Source organism: Solanum lycopersicum, chromosome 4, assembly GCF_036512215.1.
Source record: "Solanum lycopersicum chromosome 4, SLM_r2.1".
Taxonomy (NCBI): domain Eukaryota; kingdom Viridiplantae; phylum Streptophyta; class Magnoliopsida; order Solanales; family Solanaceae; genus Solanum; species Solanum lycopersicum.
Window position 1 is genome coordinate 56,276,418 of NC_090803.1, and position 22,815 is coordinate 56,299,232.

General features: G+C 45.2%; 1 pseudogene across 2 annotated transcripts; it reads right to left on the reverse strand.

Annotated features, from left to right (window-relative positions):
- Nucleotides 1-1,016: 1,016 nt before the first annotated feature.
- Nucleotides 1,017-21,114, reverse strand: LOC101249629 (ribosomal protein eL27 pseudogene; annotated as a pseudogene). Of its 2 annotated transcripts, none has more exon segments than NR_165362.1 (4): nucleotides 1,017-1,628; nucleotides 19,642-19,726; nucleotides 19,811-20,260; nucleotides 20,630-21,114. The product of NR_165362.1 is annotated as a ribosomal protein eL27 pseudogene, transcript variant 2 (transcript).
- Between the last annotated feature and the right edge of the window lie 1,701 nt (nucleotides 21,115-22,815).

Here is a 22,815-nt window from a genome sequence, read left to right on the forward strand (position 1 = left end):
GATACATACAATTTTGCAAACGTACGAAGAGAAAGCAGTAAAGACAGTATTGGAGAGTTTGATATAAAAATTGTAAAGATATAACCTAAATTAAACCCCAAAAGCTAGCTCAACGAGTGGATGATTGACCAAGTACACACCATTCCATTTTCCAACCAATGTCGGACTCTAACATCCCCTTTCACATCCAGGCCCAATAGGAGCATGGAGCGAGAGCTAGCTCAAACAAGGATGAACCTGACTCTAATACAATATAATAGACAAGGTATGAAGAATCTATGTTACTCAGTCTCTTCAAATATTCGATGGGTGCATGTCGGATACTTTAAAAGTAGTGCATTTTGGAGAATCCGAGCAACAAAGTGGAGAATAACTTGATATTTCATTTTAAGAGGAAAGCAATATAACTACATGTACATGAGGTGCTAGCTAAGGAAAGAATATGGTATTATGTACATTCCAAGGAAATAGTTTACGTTCATTCTGTAGCAGAGAATTCACTTGACATTACTGTATTATTTAAACTAAATTCACCTATTTTTTTGTGAATGTTTATATTTGTATAAATAAAAACACTACTAATATTTAGGATTACTAAATATTTAATTAGAATTGAATATGATTTTAACATGCTTGTCATAAACTAAAGAGGTATGTATTAGTAGTTCCAATAACTTAGCAGAAGATGAATATTTTTGTTGTTAAATATAACTCAACTTTCACAATGGATATTGATACAAGTAGATAGTCAATGAATTAATTAAATATGCTATTGTTGTACAACTTCATGGAAACATATTGTTGTTGGCATGTTAGGGTGAATGAAGTGCTTATATAAAGCTGATATCTAGCATAATATTTTGTCACATAGTGTCCATTTCACTACGTTGTTTATCTTGCATTCATAAGATACTTAGAACAAAATTTTGAAGAGCTTGATAAAGATACAACAAAGTTTTAAAGAGTATTTTTAAAACTAGAAAATTAAGACTAGCAGAGAAAATAGAATCAGAAACTGATTGCAAACAATATAAAAATATTTTCCTCAAAGAAAGAAAATCAAGTCCACTGAATACACATTGTCCCCTTAAGAAAATTATTTCCCTCAAGTACCCGATGTTAACAGAATATATCCTCCCAGGATATAATGATCTTGCTCACCAGTGTATCGGTATCTAAAACCACGGTGTAAGCAAATCACTCAACGACAATAAAGTACACTTTGAATAATAGATTTAGTAGTAGAAGAAGAAGTCCAGAGAAATTATATTATTAAAATTAGAGAAAATCCCTCGATCTATAGAAAATAAAGGTTAGTGTGAAAAAGTTTGAAGCCTCAACTCTTGCAACAAGGGAAATAAGGGCTCATTAGTCATGATTTCTTCTCCTTGTTGTTCCTCTTCTGTGATCACTTCTTCCATTGATTGACAACCATCTATCTTTAGTATTCGGAGATTAAAAACACCTCTAGACACTGATGGAGACATAATGTTTCTCAATTTTTCACAATTTGATACATACAATGATTCAAGCTTGCTGAAGTAGGCTATTGGAAGTTGGTGAGATTATAAAGCACTTATGCTATTAGCTCCATCGATAGATAGCTCTTCCAGACTGAGACAAGAAACCTGCAAATTTATAAATTAGTTATCATTTTTTGTTGTTGAAATGATAGATCACATAGAGCAGTAGAACAATATATTTTCATCAAAAAGAGGATTTGAGTGAGTGATGGAGTTGTTGGTTGTAGGCAAGAAATTTTGAAACTCTGGCAACTCAAAGAAATTCATTTCCCGTAACGGAGGGAACTCAATGCCCTCAACACTGTCACTGCAAAAGTGAGTGAGGCATTCAAGAGAATGAAGGTCCAACTCATATAAATTAGGGAACTTGATTACTTCACAAGTCCTCCGTGAGATCTCCTCTTCCTCATCATTAGGGGAAACTACAATCCAACTCCCTCCAGCCAAGGACACGCAAAAAGCATATTGTAGACCACGGCAACGGCTTACCTCCAGTCTTTTGAGTTCAGGGAATGGAATATTATTCTGACATTGGATCTTTAATAAATGTGTCAATGAATCACAATCATCCAGGCAGAGATATTTCACAATCTGAAATTCAACCAGCTGCAACTCTGTCAGCACATTCTTGGAGCCCTTTCCAGTTGAATATACATTTTTGCTCTTCCTAAGCTTGTGGCAGATCCGATCACCCAACTTAGTGACCTCTAAAGAAATATTCTTATCGTAATCATCTATGGTTGAAGTCGTTCTGTAAACTCTACCCAATGTAAGAGCGTAACGTGTCAACTTGGAGGAAAGGCCCAAGTTACTGTAGATCACATCTCTGGAACATTTACTTAATGTCGGTGCAGTCAATCTCGATAAAGATTCCAGCTCACTTAAGGTGGAGTAACTAAAATGTGCTACTCTCACCATATGTAGTTCCTCCAATCGTACTAGTCTTGATAAGACACGTGGTGAAATCCTTTCAAGTTCTACTTGCTTATAATTCCACAGCTCTAACAAAATTAGATTTGTTAATTTTCCTATCTCCACTGGCAACTCCTTTGACTGAGAATCCTTGATGACGAGAATTTTTAAAGTGACAAGTTCCCCTATAACGATATGTCATCCAACCTTAATTTACTTAGACACAACGTCCTCAGACTTGAAAACCTCTAAATGGATCCTGGAAGAGTCCAAATTGACTCCTTATATCAGTCTCCCCTCATGCTTAAACATTGAGTTTACTCATGCCATAAAAAATCGTTCTGTAATTTGAATGGCTTTTCAAAACAGAGTTTTAACATTAGAAGCTTCAGTTTTGGGCAAAAGATTGGTTTAGGAAGCTCATCAAATTTATTTGCAACAATTGAAATGTGACTGAAATGCTCATAAGAAATTCTTCTTGTGAGCTCTTCCGAGTTCACATTATGACTTACCATAAAGATTTGCTCTCCTTCAGGCGCAATATATATGGCCACATCACGGACCACATCATGTATTTTGACATAATCTTTTTCTGAACCTTGGGATAACAAGAAACAACCTTTCAGTGTTTCTAATAAAAGGCACACTCTATTTCTTGCATTTCAAAATTTTCTATTTCTGAAAATATGCCAAGTCTCATTACATATCTAAGTAATTCTTCAGTCCAAATATCACTATCTTCCTTGAACAAAGAACAAAGCAAAAAGAGGTATCCGGCTTCTTCACTTTCCAAGTGATCAGAGCTTAGCCTCACCTTTATGTGCACTTCAAGAATATTTCTTGTTTTTTGCATCACGTAATTGTTTAAGGGCATCCTCCCAAGAATATCTTACTCTGAATTCTTTTGAAGTCTTGTTGTTGACTGACAGTTACCATGACAACATCATTGAACCACCTATCTTGTTTCTTCCTTGCTCTTATTTTCTCAGTCAGTGTTGTCTTACCAACACCACCCACTCAACATATCCCAACCATATCTGTTGTTACGTGTTTCAGGATCTGCTTTGAATGGGTAAGAGACTTCAGTTGATTATTAGGAGATCAATTTTCTTTTAGTCGTTATCCTATTTACTAGTTATAGTTGTTACTAGTTTAGAGGCATGTTAGCAGTCTTTTAGTAGTCCATGTACTGTGTTAGTTGTATTGCCCCCTACTTCTTTAATTAGCTTGAAGTTCAATAAAGATTATTCTTCAGATTTCAATTCATTTCAGTTAAATTAATAACATTGGTATCAGAGCCCTCTATTTAAGGGACTTGTGTGAGACTTACAAGGTTTTTTTCTGAGTGTTTATCCATAAATTCTCTACAAACACCATTAAAACAATGGAGAATGCAAACTCTTTTTCTGCTATGGCTCCATCAGTTTTCGATGGAGAAAACTATCAAGCCTGTGCAGTGAAAATGCAAGTTTATTTGGAGGCTAGTGATTTGTGGGAGGTTATCGAGGAAGACTACGAATCCAACTATGGCTCAGATTAGGGTCCACAAGGAAAAGAAGACACGAAAATCCAAAGCTAAATCTTGTTTCTTTGCTGCAGTTTCTACCACCATTTTCAGTAGAATAATGACATGTAACTCAACCAAAGCAATTTGGGATTTCCTCAAGAAAGAGTACGAGGGAGATGAAAGAATTAGAGGAACGAAAATACTGAACTTAGTCAGAGAATTTGAGATGCAGTGTATGAAGGAATCATAAACCACTAAGGATCATTCTGATAGGTTGCTTGAGACTGCCAGTAAGGTAAAGATACTTGGAAATGATAATAGAATAGTTCAAAAAATACCTGTAACTTTAGGTGAGAGATATGAGGCAACTATTGCTTCATTGGAAAATACTAAAGATCTCTGTAAGCTTAGCTTGGCAGAGTTATTGAGTGCACTACAGGCACAAGAACAACGAAGTATGATGATGCATGAGGGATCCATTGAGGGAGCCTTGCAAGCCAAGTTGCAGTTCGGTTCAAGTGCCAGGGGGGGACAAAGGAAAAGGAAAGAAAGGGAATCATGGAAACTACGAAGCAACAACAGCGAGAAATGGTGTTACTGCAACTAGCAACAACAGAGAAGACAAATATCCTCCCTGCCAACCAGAGGCGGATCTAGGATTTGGAGACTATGGGTGTCATATCGTTATGTTCGCAAATCGATCAAATACTAATATATATTCGGCCTTGTAAATAGCGACTTGGGACGGATTTGTTCAATCATTCATCCTTTCAGTCTATGAAGATAAATAAATCGTAAAAAAAAATATGATAATTTGCACAAAGAATATTTTTTCCTATTTAATATTAGTATAATCATCATATCATATATCATATATTATTATAAGTGGGAAGCTCCAAAGTAAAAAAACTAAATTACAATTTTACCCTTATGCTAAATCCAAATGTTATTAAAATAAATAATTAATTAAATAGTAAATAGTAGAATTTCTATAATATTTTTATTTAATTGGTATACATATGAGTAAATTAAATAGAAAAAAAATAAAAATAAGAGTTATCTCATTAAATAGATACATGTATACGTTTCATCTTTTAAATTAATTTATATTTTAATTATTATTTGTCTTTAATTTGTTATAATACTTTGACCTTTCATATTCCAAGCTATATTTTTTCCTATAAATACAAATCATTCAATAGTTTTTTCATAGAAAGATTTATATGTGATACAATTTTTGTGTGTGGAAGACTAGAGAAGCTTTAATCAAGTGAAGAAAATTTCAAGGTAAAGAGGATTTGTGTCAAGATTACAAGGCATAATGTGATTATAGGGATGAATAACACTTCAATTACGAGAATATCGGAGTTTGATGTATTTGTTTTTGTAATTTACCGAGATTAGAACTATGATAAGACCCCTCCATTTATATAGTTGAATGTCACTTTCATTAACTTGTCTTCCAAAATTTTTAACTTTTTTTTTATGGTCAAAGGTTGAATGTTTATTACTATAGAGTTTTTTTCAATTTGCATTATCAATAAAAATAGAGAAAGGAATGTCTTTTCTATTTTCGTTGGTAGCCTTATGCTAAACTTGCTCCAATATATGATATTTTTTTTTGTATTTGTAATTTCGTATTAAGAATGTATTTGATTGAATGGTGCATTTTTTGTATGAATCTTTTAATACTTAGTCATAATGATTTTCCATTACAGATTTAATATATTTGAATTCTTTTACATATTTTATTTTTAGATTACAGTTTTGTTTACATATTACATTTAAATTTTATGAATTTTTTAATAAATTACATATAATATTAAATAGTAAATGATCATATTAGTATACATGACTTACAACCACTCTTCATTATGTAAATGTATATAACTCTCACTAATTATATTCATTATGTTTATCACTCTCATTTCTCATCGATAATCTCAAATGGATTAATATCTATTTATGACAACTCTTTGTATTCCTCAATGCTATCCTATATTAAATAGTGACATTCACACAATAATATCTTAAGCCAATTGAAAAAAAAACATGAGAAAATCTCTATGCTCTCTTTTCTCGTCTCTTTTTATTTGTTTAGTTTAACATTTATGTTTCTTGCTTGTTGTTATTGTACAACTTTCTATTGTTGTGTTATTATTAGTGATAATTTACTATGGCTTGTTGCTTTGTATACATTTATCTATCATGTTGTATTTTAATATCTTCAATATTGAATTTGTGTGATAGTTATTTTTACTTTATGCAGTTTTAGTCAATTTTATAGTTAAAGATATATTCTTTTTATTAGGAAGTTATATGTAGTTTCTATCGAAACAATGATGAATTTTGCAATACAAAATTTATATGAAGTATTTTGGGATAAACGTGCAACACTTGTTCCTAAATCTAGTATTATTATAAGTTTGAAACTCCAAAATTCAAAGTTAAATTACCATTTTACCCCTATAATAGTTTAAATTATTTTTAAATATTAGTTCATATGATATTATTAAATAATACTTACTGGAATTAATAACATAATAAAGACCAAATTCAGCTTTGAAAGTGCAAAAATTTATCGTCCTTCATTATTGATAGGCTGAATGCACTAAAAACTATTTAATATCCTCGGAAGGTGGAAGAATGAAAGCATCATAATTGATTTCTAGATAAAATAATTTTTTACTAGATAAAAAAATATACATGCATTGGAATAAATAATTTAAAAAATAAAGCAATAATGATTTAACCTTTTAAGTTACCTACTTTTATTAGGCTCTTTAAACCATTGTCATTATTAAAAAAAACCTCATATTAAGGTGATAGGTTAAAGATATCAAAAGGTCACTTCTTGGATCACTTAATTTGTAACGTTTTTATCTTCTATTAGCAGATTTTTCATTTTCCTATGTTATATATTCTACATTCTCATGAAATCATGTTATCTCTATTATTATTTTTATATGAGTTTGTTATACTCAATGTTCTATTTATCTTTATTTGAACTCATCTAAGTTGTTGAATATCTCAACTACTAATGAATTTTGTTAAACCTGGTTTTTTTCTATGAAGGTACAATTAAGAAATGACTCTAATATTTCATAGTGACGATCAGCAAGTGAAGCAATACAATTGAACTGTTTCAAGTGATATCGATTTTCAGGTAATAAATCATTGTTCCTTACATGCAATTAATTATTTTTATGTAAATTGATGTGTTCTTAATAAAATTTTAGTTTGATTTTTAAACAAAAATCAATTTATAGAAGTTGAGACGGTACACTTAATTGGATTCTCGAAAAAAAAAAGTCTTTTACACAAGGATAAGAAGAAAGAGTTGTAGCTTTCTCACTGCATTCATGACAATCAATGAAATATCCTACACAACAAAAAGTCGATGTGATTCTGTATAAATAATTTTCTACCTTTTTTCGACCTACGTGACACTATCAACCAGATAGCTTAAAAAATTGTCAACGCCCTAGGCCCAGAAGATAGTGTCACGTAGGTTGAAAAGGGGAAGAGAATTACTTATAAAGTAAGTTCGGGGGTAATAGGACCCTAGTATAGTATGAGTATAGTTGAGTGTGTCTCAGGAATTTTGTGCATAGATTAGGGGCGGGGGGTAGTTGTGCCTTTTCCCTAACCCTTTAATCTATCTTTTTCCTAATCATAACCGCTTGTTGAACAAAAAACCCAACTCAGCATTCTTTGGCTTTTTTTGAAAGCTCCATTTCTCGATAAAGCAACAAAAATTTTCTACTTTTGAGGTGAGTTAGCATTTATTACGTGCTTAGCCCTTTGTTTCTTGAAATCCGGGTTCTCTTTTGCTGCTTGTTTTGGATTCCAACCTTAAGCTATTTGTTATAAGTGTGATCACTTGATGTATTCTGGATCTTGGTCCAATGTTGTATATTTTTGTTCTTGTACATGGTTAATCTTTGAAAATCAGCAAACTCCATTTCCTTTTTCATGGGGGTTTGCGCTTTGGCTGGTAATTCTCGAAAAAAGATATGATCTTGGTAACTCAGTAATATTGAGAGTTTTCTTGAATTAAGGTTAGTTTATCGTTGGATTAAGAAAAATTCCTTTTGTGTTTCATTTGGGGTTGTGGCTTGATGTTGTTTTCTCATTGTTTATATGGTCATCGGGAGCTAATCTTTGCAAAAAGCTCTTCTTTTTGTCTAATATTCTTAGTTACAATCATTTTAGTACCGAAAAAATCCCTTTGCTTCTTACTCATTGCTCTTTTATTTTTATTTTGTGTTACGATGTCGCGAAAATCTATTGTGTTGAATGTGTAGTAACCAGTTTAGATCTTCTTTTTATCTTTTTCTTCCCTTTACATTTTCCCCATATGCGCTTATGTTGTGATCCTTAATATCATGCATGTTTGGTATTATTATTAATGTAGATGCATTTTCCAACTTCCTTCATTCATTTTGTGTTTAGAACCTCTAAATATAGCTCAGAATCATTTATACTAGTCTTGGTCTGATGTGTTTGGTAAACGGTTTCATAATTTTTTTTCCATATTTCATCAATGAATTCTTGGTTCTTAGATGGTTATGTGCACTTAGAATGATTTAAAGCTTTTGTGCTCATAAAAATTGCGATTAAACTTGATATATGATCAACCCCATAGCCGCCTATGGCATTGAAGTCCTTGTTTTTAGTTATATACAATTGGATCTCTGTAGAAAGATGCTACAAATTATGTTTATCTTAACTTAAATCTTCTTTGCATTATAGTAAATTTGGCTTTCCTTATCTTGTAGATACCCCAAGAAGTGAAAAGAGAAGAAGTGCTTTGATGGGTGGTCACATATCTGATGAGGACTCTAAATAATATAGCCCGAAAAGATACTTCAATGCAAGGACCTAGAAAGAGTAGAAGTGTCATTCGGAGTGGCCATTCTAGTATCAGAAATATAATGACTGGTAATCAGATTGCAATAGCCAAACCACCTACTCAGGCGAAGTTCAAAATAAAATTCCCAAACACATGACAGTTGAAATTCAGCTTGTTAAGACTTAGTATAGGCTGTGTTTTGAAGTTGATGACAACTTAGTGGTTCTTTGCCACGATAGTGGCTTGAAAGATTGTTGGTTCAAGTCTAAGGTATACAGGTATCACAAAATTATTTGAAAGTTCATTATGATGACATCTAGGATCGTGATGGTCCTTAAAAGCTCAAGCACTATAACTTATGTTTGTATACTATAACATATGATCTACTTGCATATATTAACTTGTCCATTCTACCTTCACCATGTTTCTTCATCACCTTTGTTTGATTTATAGGTATGAATTCCTTCCAACTGAGTTGGAGGATCTGATAAATTGGGCATGAGATGCAAATGACACATAGCAGTTTGGAGCCAGCCTCCGGAGGAGTATTCTGATTATTCTTTAGATTAGAAGTTGTAGTTGATGCTTCGTGATCTGACGGGTGATGGAAGGTATTGTTGTTGGATTTAATGTCTGTGGAAGCGTCGATCTTCAGGTTTGATTATCTAGTAAGAAATAATAGTCCCAAAAATCTAAAAAACTAAAATAAAATAGAAAATAAGAAATAAAAAGGGATTTCTTATTTATCAATTGATGCATTGCAACTTCGCATAAGGATAACTCAACAACCAGGGAAGTAAACCTGAAAATGACCGCTTCCATAGACATCAAATCCAACAACAACACCTTCCCGCCACCCGTCAGACCACCAAGCATCCACTGTAGCTTATACTTCAAAAGAATAGTCAAAATAATCCTCCAGAAGTTGGAGGCCGAACTGTGAGGCGTCAGGTGAATCTCATGGCCAGTCTATCAGAGCCTGCAACTCTGTAGAAAGGAATCTATTCTTATAAACCAAGCAAAGGTAATGAAGAAACATGGTAAAGGGAGTGCGGTCAAGTCAATATATGTAAGTAGATCATAAGTTATAGTTTATAAACTTAAGTTATTGTTGCAGTGGTTAAGGTACCTCAACCTTTTCAGGACCATCACAATTTCGGATGTCATCATATTGAACATTCAGACGTTAATTTTGTGATACCTGTAATACTTTACACCTGACCCAACAACCTCTCATGCAACTATCATGGAAAAAAGAAGCTCTATGTTATCACAAACTTCAAAAGATAGCTTATATTTAGGCTCAACAAGATGAATTTCAACCAGTCCTATGCTTGGAAATTTTATTTTTAACTTCGGGTAAGTTGATGGTTTGTCTTTTGCTATCTGGTTATTAGGAGTATAATTGATTATCGAATACCTGTCCACTCTCACCAACACTTCTAACAACAAAAGACTAACATATTACTCCTTCGTCCAAAACTCCATGGAAAACAACTCTAAGCAATCGGTGGGTAAGTTCACTAGGCACACAACGCAACAAGTCCTTGAGAAACAGGAAGAACAGTTGGAGATTCAAGGACTACAATTCCGTAAGCGGTTATGGCGAAGATAATCTATTTGGCATGAACTTAATGTTTATGAGCACATAAGCTTTACATTCTTCGTCATATATTATCAAAAGTGGATTACTCTATTGCTTTACACTAGATCAAATACAATTAAATACTATTCATATCATATCTTGATCAATTTTACCTACTCTTCTTTAGTTTGGAGTGTATTTGTGCTTTAAGTTGTGGAAGACGTAATGGAAAAAATGGGGTGATTTGTGTTGTGTGAATATCATAGTGAGTAGCAAACTACAATTACAAATTTTGGGAGGCCAAACAATAAATACAGAGTGCTAAAAATTGTCAAGTAAAATGGTGAATATAATGAGTTAGATAAATTGTCTGAATGATCTTACTAAAGATGTTTCTCAAGTCAGAATAACAATCCGATACATATAATGAAAATGTACGTGAGTAGTCCCTTAAGTGTGGAATCATTGTTTGAGAGTGTTTGAACTTGAATTGAAAATTGGTTGGATAAATTAGAAAGATAACAAAGTGGGAATTTAATTTAATTGAATAAGGATATAATTGTCTTTTCAATATTTTTATAAATGTTGGGGCCTCGAATCTTACCTCTGAAGCGCATAACTTTGGTGTATTTCACACATTATATTAGGTAGGATTCAAGTGTTTTCTGATTTAAGTTTTGGATAGTTAAAGTGTCTATTTGAGCATTGATAAAATTATAGATTAAAATTGCAAATTGAAACCAAGTCAAGGGTTCAATTTATGTATTATGTCAAATACAAAATGTTGCACACCTTTACCATCACTACCAAAAAAAAAAAAGTAGCTCCTATTAATTGTTAATAGATGTGATTAATTATAAATACATATTAAAGAAAGCTAAGCATATCACACATTTACCATGACTATCAAAAAGTAATTTTTATTAATTGTTATTAGACATGATAATTTTAATAGTTGTCTTTTCTTTTCCCAAAACAGTTTCTAAAGTATTAATTATCTTATCATCTTTACCTTTAGATCTTCCCACCGATAGTTTTTGTTTAATTATCTTATCACCTACCTTTAGATCTTCCCACGGATAGGTTTTTTAATATATTTTATAACATGTATGTATTTATAGCATTTCAATATACATGGCGTATAATTAATTTCTTCTTTGCTGCTCATCAACTTTAGATGTAGGTAGGGGTGTACAAGTAAATTGTAAAGTCAAACCAAATCGACAAATCAAATCAAATCGAAAAAAGAATGACTTGTAGTTTGGTGGTTGGAAAAAAAATTGATCACTCTTAGTTTGGTTTGGTATTAAAAGAAAAAAAGCTAAACCGAACTCAAACCAGATCGACATATATATAACTTATTTTATTTATACATAAAAATATTATTTACATATATATATATATATATATATAGAGAGAGAGAGAGAGAGAGAGTCATGAGAGGAAGACGACCAAGGATATATTTTTGTCAACTAAAAATAATTTCAAGCTTAGTTTAATTATACCTTGCAATTAAATATTCAAATTTTTAGAAAAACCAACAAAAATTTATGTAATTCCCAATGAATCCACCACTAAGTGAATAATTGTGGATTCTAATGGACACACGTGTACCAATACATTTGGAGGAGAAAAAGAAGTCACTGCAAAGTTACATAAACCCCATTTATTGATTTATTATTACTTCAAAAGTCTATACATTCAAGCTGATACATTTTTTTTAAAAAAAATTCTTATTTTTGAATGTTTAATTTTTAATGGATTCTTTTATACCAAAAATTCAAATTCAAGGGCTTTTAATTATTTCCTTTTTAAGTGTGGTTTGATCATGAAAAAATACAGTTTATTTCATTTAAAAAATTTATAGTTGAAGTCGTAAAAGTTTGTGCAAAAAATATTTAGAATATAAATATAATTTTTCTTAAGGCACAATACATAAATATGACATTTAATTTGGTGTCATCTAACATATATGTAATTTAATTTTAGATATTTACAAGTAGAGACATAATCTTCAATAAAATTGAACAAGTTGGCACTTGTGTTTTACTTGATGTCCTACATGACAATATATTTGACGTCATATGTGATATTTTATGTCGCTATGCCTACCCCGAGGGATCTCGAAGCGCTACGTCTCGAGGACCCCCCTACCCCGAGGGATCTCGAAGCGCTACGTCTCGAGGACCCCCCTACCCCGAGGGATCACGAGGCGCTACGCCTCGAGGACCCCCTCACCCCCCCCTACCCCGAGGGATCACGAGGCGCGCGCTACGCCTCGAGGACCCCCTAACCCCCCCTACCCCGAGGGATCACGAGGCGCTACGCCTCGAGGACCCCCCCACCCCCCCTACCCCGAGGGATCACGAGGCGCGCGCTACGCCTCGAGGACCCCCCCACCCCCCCTACCCCGAGGGATCACGAGGCGCGCGCTACGCCTCGAGGACCCCCCCACCCCCCCTCCCCCGAGGGATCACGAGGCGCGCGCTACGCCTCGAGGACCCCCCCACCCCCCCTACCCCGAGGGATCACGAGGCGCGCGCTACGCCTCGAGGACCCCCCCCACCCCCCCCTACCCCGAGGGATCACGAGGCGCGCGCTACGCCTCGAGGACCCCCCCAACCCCCCCCCCTACCCCGAGGGATCACGAGGCGCGCGCTACGCCTCGAGGACCCCCCCACCCCCCTACCCCGAGGGATCACGAGGCGCGCGCTACGCCTCGAGGACCCCCCCACCCCCCCCCTACCCCGAGGGATCCCGAGACGCGCGCTACGCCTCGAGGACCCCCCCAACCCCCCCCCTACCCCGAGGGATCCCGAGACGCGCGCTACGCCTCGAGGACCCCCCCAACCCCCCCACCCCCCTACCCCGAGGGATCCCGAGACACGCGCTACGCCTCGAGGACCCCCCCAAGGTCCCCCACCCCCCTACCCCGAGGGATCCCGAGGCGCGCGCTACGCCTCGAGGACCACCCCACACCCCCCTACCCCGAGGGATCCCGAGGCGCGCGCTACGCCTCGAGGACCACCCCACCCCCCCCTACCCCGAGGGATCCCGAGGCGCGCGCTACGCCTCGAGGACCCCGCCCCCCCCCTTACCCCCCTTACCCCGAGGGATCCCGAGGCGCGCGCTACGCCTCGAGGACCCCGCCCCCCTTACCCCCCCCTTACCCCGAGGGATCCCGAGGCGCGCGCTACGCCTCGAGGACCCCTCCCCCCTACCCCCCCACCCCTCCCCCTTACCCCCCCTCCCTTACGCCTCGAGGGACCCCCCCCCCCCTTACCCCTTGGCGCGCCGCTACGCCCCGAGGGACCCCCCCCTTACCCCTTGGCGCGCCGCTACGCCCCGAGGGACCCCCCCCCCCCTTACCCCTTGGCGCGCCGCTACGCCCCGAGGGACCCCCCCCCCCCTACCCCTTGGCGCGCGCTACGCCTCGAGGGACCCCCCCCCCCTTACCCCTTGGCGCGCGCTACGCCTCGAGGGACCCCCCCCCCCTTACCCCTTGGCGCGCGCTACGCCTCGAGGGACCCCCCCCCCCCTTACCCCTTGGCGCGCGCTACGCCTCGAGGGACCCCCCCCCCCCCTTACCCCTTGGCGCGCGCTACGCCTCGAGGGACCCCCCCCCTTACCCCTTGGCGCGCGCTACGCCTCGAGGGACCCCCCCCCCCTTACCCCGAGGGATCCCGAGGCGCGCGCTACGCCTCGAGGGCCCCCCCCTTACCCCCCCCCCTTACCCCGAGGGATCCCGAGGCGCGCGCTACGCCTCGAGGACCCCCCCCCCCTTACCCCGAGGGATCCCGAGGCGCGCGCTACGCCTCGAGGACCCCCCCCTTACCCCGAGGGATCCCGAGGCGCGCGCTACCCCCCCCCTTACCCCGAGGGATCCCGAGGCGCGCGCTACCCCCCCCCCCCCCCCCCCTTACCCCGAGGGATCCCGAGGCGCCTTACCCCGAGGGATCCCGAGGCGCGCGCTACCCCCCCCTTACCCCGAGGGATCCCGAGGCGCGCGCTACCCCCCCCCCCTTACCCCGAGGGATCCCGAGGCGCGCGCTACCCCCCCCCCCCCTTACCCCGAGGGATCATGAGGCGCACGCTACCCCCCCCCCCACCTTACCCCGAGGGATCATGAGGCGCGCGCTACCCCCCCCCCCCTTACCCCGAGGGATCCCGAGGCGCGCGCTACCCCCCCCCCCCCTTACCCCGAGGGATCCCGAGGCGCGCGCTACCCCCCCCCCCCCCTTACCCGGAGGGATCCCGAGGCGCGCGCTACCCCCCCCCCTTACCCCGAGGGATCCCGAGGCGCGCCGCTACCCCCCCCCCCCCCCCTTACCCCGAGGGATCCCGAGGCGCGCCGCTACCCCCCCCCCCCCCCCCCTTACCCCGAGGGATCCCGAGGCGCGCGCTACCCCCCCCCCTTACCCCGAGGGATCATGAGGCGCGCGCTACCCCCCCCCCCCCACCTTACCCCGAGGGATCATGAGGCGCACGCTACCCCCCCCCCCCCCACCTTACCCCGAGGGATCATGAGGCGCGCGCTACCCCCCCCCCCCTTACCCCGAGGGATCCCGAGGCGCGCGCTACCCCCCCCCCCCCCTTACCCCGAGGGATCCCGAGGCGCGCGCTACCCCCCCCCTTACCCGGAGGGATCCCGAGGCGCGCGCTACCCCCCCCCCTTACCCCGAGGGATCCCGAGGCGCGCCGCTACCCCCCCCCCCCCTTACCCCGAGGGATCCCGAGGCGCGCCGCTACCCCCCCCCCCCCCCCTTACCCCGAGGGATCCCGAGGCGCGCGCTACGCCTCCAGGACCCCTCCTTCCCTACCCCCCCCCCCCCCCCACCCCTCCCCCTTACCCCCCCTCCCTTACCCCTCCCCCTTACCCCCCCCCCCCCCTTACCCCTTAGCGCGCCGCTACGCCTCGAGGGACCCCCCCCCTTACCCCTTGGCGCGCGCTACGCCCTGAGGGACCCCCCTCCCCTTACCCCGAGGGACCCCCCTCCCCTTACCCCCTCCCCTTACCCCGAGGGATCCCGAGGCGCGCGCTACGCCTCGAGGACCCCCCCTTACCCCGAGGGATCCCGAGGCGCGCGCTACCCCCCCCCTTACCCCGAGGGATCCCGAGGCGCGCGCTACCCCCCCCTTACCCCGAGGGATCCCGAGGCGCGCGCTACCCCCCCCCTTACCCCGAGGGATCCCGAGGCGCGCGCTACCCCCCCCCCCCCCTTACCCCGAGGGATCCCGAGGCGCGCCGGTACCCCCCCCCCCCCTTACCCCGAGGGATCCCGAGGCGCGCCGGTACCCCCCCCCCCTTACCCCGAGGGATCCCGAGGCGCGCGCTACCCCCCCCCCCTTACCCCGAGGGATCCCGAGGCGCGCGCTCCCCCCCCCCCTTACCCCGAGGGATCCCGAGGCGCGCGCTACCCCCCCCCCCCCTTACCCCGAGGGATCCCGAGGCGCGCCGGTACCCCCCCCCTTACCCCGAGGGATCCCGAGGCGCGCGCTACCCCCCCCCCCCTTACCCCGAGGGATCCCGAGGCGCGCGCTACCCCCCCCCCCCCTTACCCCGAGGGATCCCGAGGCGCGCGCTCCCCCCCCTTACCCCGAGGGATCCCGAGGCGCGCGCTCCCCCCCCCTTACCCCGAGGGATCCCGAGGCGCGCGCTACCCCCCCCCCCCCCTTACCCCGAGGGATCCCGAGGCGCGCCGGTACCCCCCCCCCCCCCCTTACCCCGAGGGATCCCGAGGCGCGCCGGTACCCCCCCCCCCTTACCCCGAGGGATCCCGAGGCGCGCGCTACCCCCCCTACCCCCCCCCCCCCTTTACCCCCTACCCCCCCTTACCCCGAGGGATCCCGAGGCGCGCGCTACCCCCCTACCCCCCCCCCCCCCCTTTACCCCCTACCCCCCCCTACCCCCCCTTACCCCGAGGGATCCCGAGGCGCGCGCTACCGCCCCTTACCCCGAGGGATCCCTACCCCGAGGGATCCCGAGGCGCGCCGGTACCCCCCCTTACCCCGAGGGATCCCGAGGCGCGCCGGTACCCCCCCCTTACCCCGAGGGATCCCGAGGCGCGCCGGTACCCCCCCCTTACCCCGAGGGATCCCGAGGCGCGCCGGTACCCCCCCCTTACCCCGAGGGATCCCGAGGCGCGCCGGTACCCCCCCCTTACCCCCGAGGGATCCCGAGGCGCGCCGGTACCCCCCCTTACCCCGAGGGATCCCGAGGCGCGCCGGTACCCCCCCCTTACCCCGAGGGATCCCGAGGCGCGCCGGTACCCCCCCTTACCCCGAGGGATCCCGAGGCGCGCCGGTACCCCCCCCTTACCCCGAGGGATCCCGAGGCGCGCCGGTACCCCCCCTTACCCCGAGGGATCCCGAGGCGCGCCGGTACCCCCCCCTTACCCCGAGGGATCCCGAGGCGCGCCGGTACCCCCCCTTACCCCGAGGGATCCCGAGGCGCGCCGGTACCCCCCCCTTACCCCGAGGGATCCCGAGGCGCGCCGGTACCCCCCCCTTACCCCGAGGGATCCCGAGGCGCGCCGGTACCCCCCCCTACCCCCTTACCCCCTACCCCCTACCCTTACCCCGAGGGATCCCGAGGCGCGCCGGTACCCCCCTACCCCCTTACCCCCTACCCCCTACCCCCTTACCCCCCTTACCCCGAGGGATCCCGAGGCGCGCCGGTACCCCCCCCTTACCCCGAGGGATCCCGAGGCGCGCCGGTACCCCCCCTTACCCCGAGGGATCCCGAGGCGCGCCGGTACCCCCCTTACCCCGAGGGATCCCGAGGCGCGCCGGTACCCCCCCCTTACCCCGAGGGATCCCGAGGCGCGCCGGTACCCCCCCCTTACCCCGAGGGATCCCGAGGCGCGCCGGTACCCCCCCTTACCCCGAGGGATCCCGAGGCGCGCCGGTACCCCCCCCTTACCCCGAGGGATCCCGAGGCGCGCCGGTACCACCCCTTACCCCGAGGGATCCCGAGGCGCGCCGGTACCCCCCCCTTACCCCGAGGGATCCCGAGGCGCGCCGGTACCCCCCCCTTACCCCGAGGGATCCCGAGGCGCGCCGGTACCCCCCCTTACCCCGAGGGATCCCGAGGCGCGCCGGTACCCCCCCCTTACCCCGAGGGATCCCGAGGCGCGCCGGTACCCCCCCCCTACCCCGAGGGATCCCGAGGCGCGCCGGTACCCCCCTACCCCCTACCCCTTACCCCCTACCCCCTACCCCTTACCCCCTACCCCCTGCCCCCTGCCCCCTGCCCCCTGCCCCCTGCCCCCTGCCCCCTGCCCCCTGCCCCCTGCCCCCGGCCCCCGGCCCCCGGCCCCCGGCCCCCGGCCCCCGGCCCCCGGCCCCCGGCCCCCGGCCCCCGGCCCCCGGCCCCCGGCCCCCGGCCCCCGGCCCCCGGCCCCCGGCCCCCGGCCCCCGGCCCCCGGCCCCCGGCCCCCGGCCCCCGGCCCCCTGCCCCCTGCCCCCTGCCCCCTGCCCCCTGCCCCCTGCCCCCTGCCCCCTGCCCCCTGCCCCCTGCCCCCTACCCCCTACCCCCTACCCCCTACCCCCTACCCCCTACCCCCTACCCCCTACCCCCTACCCCCTACCCCCTACCCCCTACCCCCTACCCCCTACCCCCTACCCCTTACCCCCTACCCCTTACCCCTTACCCCTTACCCCTTACCCCTTACCCCTTACCCCTTACCCCTTACCCCTTGGCGCGCCGCTACGCCTCGAGGGACCCCCCCCCTACCCCCCCCCCTTACCCCGAGGGATCCCGAGGCGCGCGCTACGCCTCGAGGACCCCCCCCCCTACCCCCCTTACCCCGAGGGATCCCGAGGCGCACGCTACGCCTCGAGGACCCCCCCCCCTTACCCCGAGGGATCCCGAGGCGCACGCTACGCCTCGAGGACCCCGCCCCCCCCTTACCCCGAGGGATCCCGAGGCGCACGCTACGCCTCGAGGACCCCGCCCCCCCCTTACCCCGAGGGATCCCGAGGCGCACGCTACGCCTCGAGGACCCCGCCCCCCCCCCTTACCCCGAGGGATCCCGAGGCGCACGCTACGCCTCGAGGACCCCGCCCCCCCCCCTTACCCCGAGGGATCCCGAGGCGCACGCTACGCCTCGAGGACCCCGCCCCCCCCCCCCCCCTTACCCCGAGGGATCCCGAGGCGCGCGCTACGCCTCGAGGACCCCGCCCCCCCCCCTTACCCCGAGGGATCCCGAGGCGCGCGCTACGCCTCGAGGACCCCGCCCCCCCCCCCCTTACCCCCCCTAACCCCCCCTACCCGACCCCGAGGGATCCCGAGGCGCGCGCTACGCCTCGAGTACCCCCCCCCCTTACCCCCCCTAACCCCCCTACCCGACCCCGAGGGATCCCGAGGCGCGCGCTACGCCTCGAGGACCCCCCCCCCTTACCCCCTAACCCCCCCTACCCGACCCCGAGGGATCCCGAGGCGCGCGCTACGCCTCGAGGACCCCCCCCCCCCTTGCCCCCCTAACCCCCCCTACCCCGAGGGATCCCGAGGCGCGCGCTACGCCTCGAGGACCCCCCCTCCCCTTGCCCCCCCTACCCCGAGGGATCCCGAGGCGCGCGCTACGCCTCGAGGACCCCCCCCCTACCCCCTACCCCCTACGCCTCGAGGACCCCCCTCCCTTCTTACCCCCTACCCCAAGGGATCCCGAGGCGCTACGCCTCGAGGACCCCCCCCCCCCCAATACCCCGAGGGATCCCGAGGCGCTACGCCTCGAGGACCCCCCATCCCCCCCCCCCCCAACCCACACTTATTGGTGTTCTGAAATAGGCTCATGAACTCATGGAGGTTGGGAGTACATTAGAAGCCACCAAGCAAACTTCTTCAAGAATATCTCCTATAAAGGTGGCAATAGATCTCAAGCTTAATTCTAGAAGGATAATTGGCTTGACAACAATGCTTTCAAAGACTCATATCATGGACTATTCCTGATAGCAAACAACTAAGTGTCATCTCTCGAACAATAAAGAGACAACAACTCTTGGATCCCTCAATTCAGAAGGAACTTTTTTACTTGAACTCCATTACCTCCTCACTTTGTAGTCACTCTAGAACACTACAGAATTGATATACAGCAACAAGACAAATGGTATGGGGGGATCCCAAAGATGGGCAGTTCACGGTCAAGTTCTCTCAAAATGGTATGTTTGACAAGTGGCCTTGGAAGTATGTATGGAAAATCAAAAGGCCTCCAAAGGCCACTTAATTCACCTGGATTGTTTTAAATGAAATAGATCTAACCTGTCAGTTCAGTGAGCCCAACGTCAGCTCGAGCACCAGGAGGTTCATTCATTTGACCATATATCAAAGCTCATTTGCTTTCACCCTGCAGATAAATATGTAAAAGAATAGCCAATTGCAAGAATGTCTGCACTATATATTAAAAAGTTAATGTTATCGAGAGAAGAACCAGCGATTTTTTCCGGTCTTGAGCCTCTCCTCAAGCCTAGCCTTGGCCTCTTTCGCACCAGTCACCTTTTTGTCAAGTGCCTCAGTATCATCAGCATTGAAAACGTCCTTTAGATCCACATCGAGTGTGTAACAAGTAAGCATGATGTGCTTGTAGTGCACAAGCTTGATGAAAGCCTTCATACAAGATTTCTTCGCCTGCTTCTTTGTTGCATTGCTATGGATCACTTTCTCCCGGTACTTTGAGAGACCTACAACCAAACAATGATCATTTGGCCTGTCCCTTTTTTCTTCATCAGATGCCCTTACGGTCACAGCTTTGCAGGTCGCATATTTGCGTTGAGGAATGATAACAGCTTTGTTTGGCTTCAAAAATTTCACCATTCTCGCAGCAGATTCTCCGTCTCTATCACTATCTCTCTCAGCTGGTAACATTCTATAGAGAATGAGGCTGAACATTCGAATTATTTTGTTTATGAAGTCCTCTAACAACTAAACAGTACATTTATACCCTACCATTATCCCAGTACACCTTAAATTTTCTTTCAACCCAGATAACAAAGCAGTTAAGAACCAATTTAACAATTAGCAGTGAAAATTTTTCCTTCAAAATTCAAACTCACATTGGGGATAAGATTGTTGGTTCGAAATTTCGAAAGAGAACAAAAAGGACGAAGCCAAAAGAAATCCCAGATCACAAAGCGTGTAAAAAAAAAAAAGAAATTAACAACTAATGGGAACATGGCGCATCAGGGTTTATACTCTTACCCCCGTTGTTACAGACCCTTCAAAATAAACAAGCTCATACAGTCAATTTTACCTGCAGATTTCTCTTGTGAATTGTTTCCTACTCCGTATATATTCATCGAATTGAAGGTTCCTGCTCTTTCTTCTTCCCTGAACGTGTGATTTCAGGCCTGTGGGTGTGACAATTTCTCATAGAAAAGACTGGAAGAGAAACCAAAACTGTAGTTCCGCCATGGAAGAAAACAAAGAATTGAAGAATTGAGATTTCCTCTCACTTGCTATAACGGCTATGATTTTGGAGCCTTATATATCAAAATGTATGATTTTGAAAGCCTTGAAGAATTGAGATTTCCTCTAACTTGCTATAACGGCTATGATTTTGAAAGCCTTGAAGAATTGAGATTTCCCCTAACTTGCTATAACGGATATGATTTTGGAGCCTTATATATCAAAACGTATGATTTTGAAAGCCTTGTCAAACTAGCCAGTGATTTTGATCTTTTTTTTTTTTTTGAATCTGCAATGCAAGGCCGTTTTAACTACGAGGCTACTAAAGCCACCGCTTGAGACCTCATAATTTTGTGGGCTCCCATTTTTTTTTAAAAAAATACTTATATATATATATATATTGAAAAAATTGTATATAATAGCAAACTAATAACCTAAAATAAATGGAGTAGCTAGGGTTTGATTTAATTGTGTTCCATAGCAAACGTTAGCTAAATTTTATCAGGCGTCTCTCTCCCAAAAATCTCGCTCGCCTCTCTCGCTTTATACACAGAAGTGTATAAATTCTGTTTCTGTTTTGTATAAAGCGGGAGAAAATTGTATATACACATGCAAAAATATATATATCTTCATGTTATACACTTAATTATACAATTTACAAAACATTTTACTTCAAATATTGCAGAGAAAAAGGCCAATGAATTATACAATTGCAGTGAAACACAATTTTCTCTAGCGTTATATAACAGAAGTGTATATTTTGTGTTTCTGTTTTTGTCTGCGAAATAGTATAGCGAATTATACAATTGCAGCGAAATAGGCCAGCGAATTATACAATTTAGGTCAGCGAATTATACAATTGTATATGTATAGCGAATTATACAGTTTTATGTTTGCTATGGAGCGTAATTTTGCAAACTTTGCTATAGCATACAAATATGAATTTTTTGTTTGCTATATGTGAAAGTTGCCCTATATATATGTACTTCTAATAATTTCTTTTTAAAAAAACATGTAAGATGTATTAAAAAAAATTAATTAGTTTTCGACTTTTCCCACTTTTTTACGGAATGAAACATTTTTTGAAAATAATTTTTATTAAGTGGGAAATTGTGTTTTCTTATTTATCTCCTAAAAGTTTGACCCTATATTATTATTTGCCTAATACTCATATTTTTAACTCTTTATTTTTAATTTTATTATTTTTCTTCTCAATCTTTTGACCTTTAGTCATATACAAATTCATTCCAACACTAAAGAATTTAGCTTTATACATATGAGAAATTTAAGAATCATCAGATACAACCTTACATGCAAATAAAAAAATAATTCGAAAATTAGCTTAAAATTTTTTAAAATATTAAAATTAGAATCAAATTTACGATTCAATTAAACTTATATTATTAATCCGCCCATTTTGGACGCAAGCTCAACCACCCCCATCAATTTGCTGAAGTCATTTGCAAAATAAATGTCATAATGAATAGTACTTTAATCTTAAACTACTTGTATTGAATAACATTCTCAGAAAAGAAACCTAATGAATGTATCTAACATTTGTCTTTTAGTTTCATATTTTTAACTCTTAAAAGAATTTAGTATAAATATGCTGATTACTATAAGAAAATTTTATTATTAATCTAATTTAACCGTTTGTATAGTAGATCTGTCATACCCCATTTTAACCTCGATCAAATTAGAGAACAACATATTAGTATTTGCAAAATTAATTAATTTGATGAGTTGTTGTCATGGTCGAGAAACTCGAGCCATGACGACATCTATTGTAATCCACTTCTAGATAAGACAACGCGTATCTCAGAATGACAAGTAACAAGCATATCGGGAAGAATCAATATAATAACATTTTAAAGGAGAACGCAATATTAAAAAAATGACAAAATCATAACATATATTCACTGGTCTAATCTCGTGACCTAGTGGACGAAAGTACAAAGATACTATAAGAATACAAGTCCAAAAGTAGACTAAACAAGCACAAACTTGTCTTGAGTACAAAAGATTAGTTAA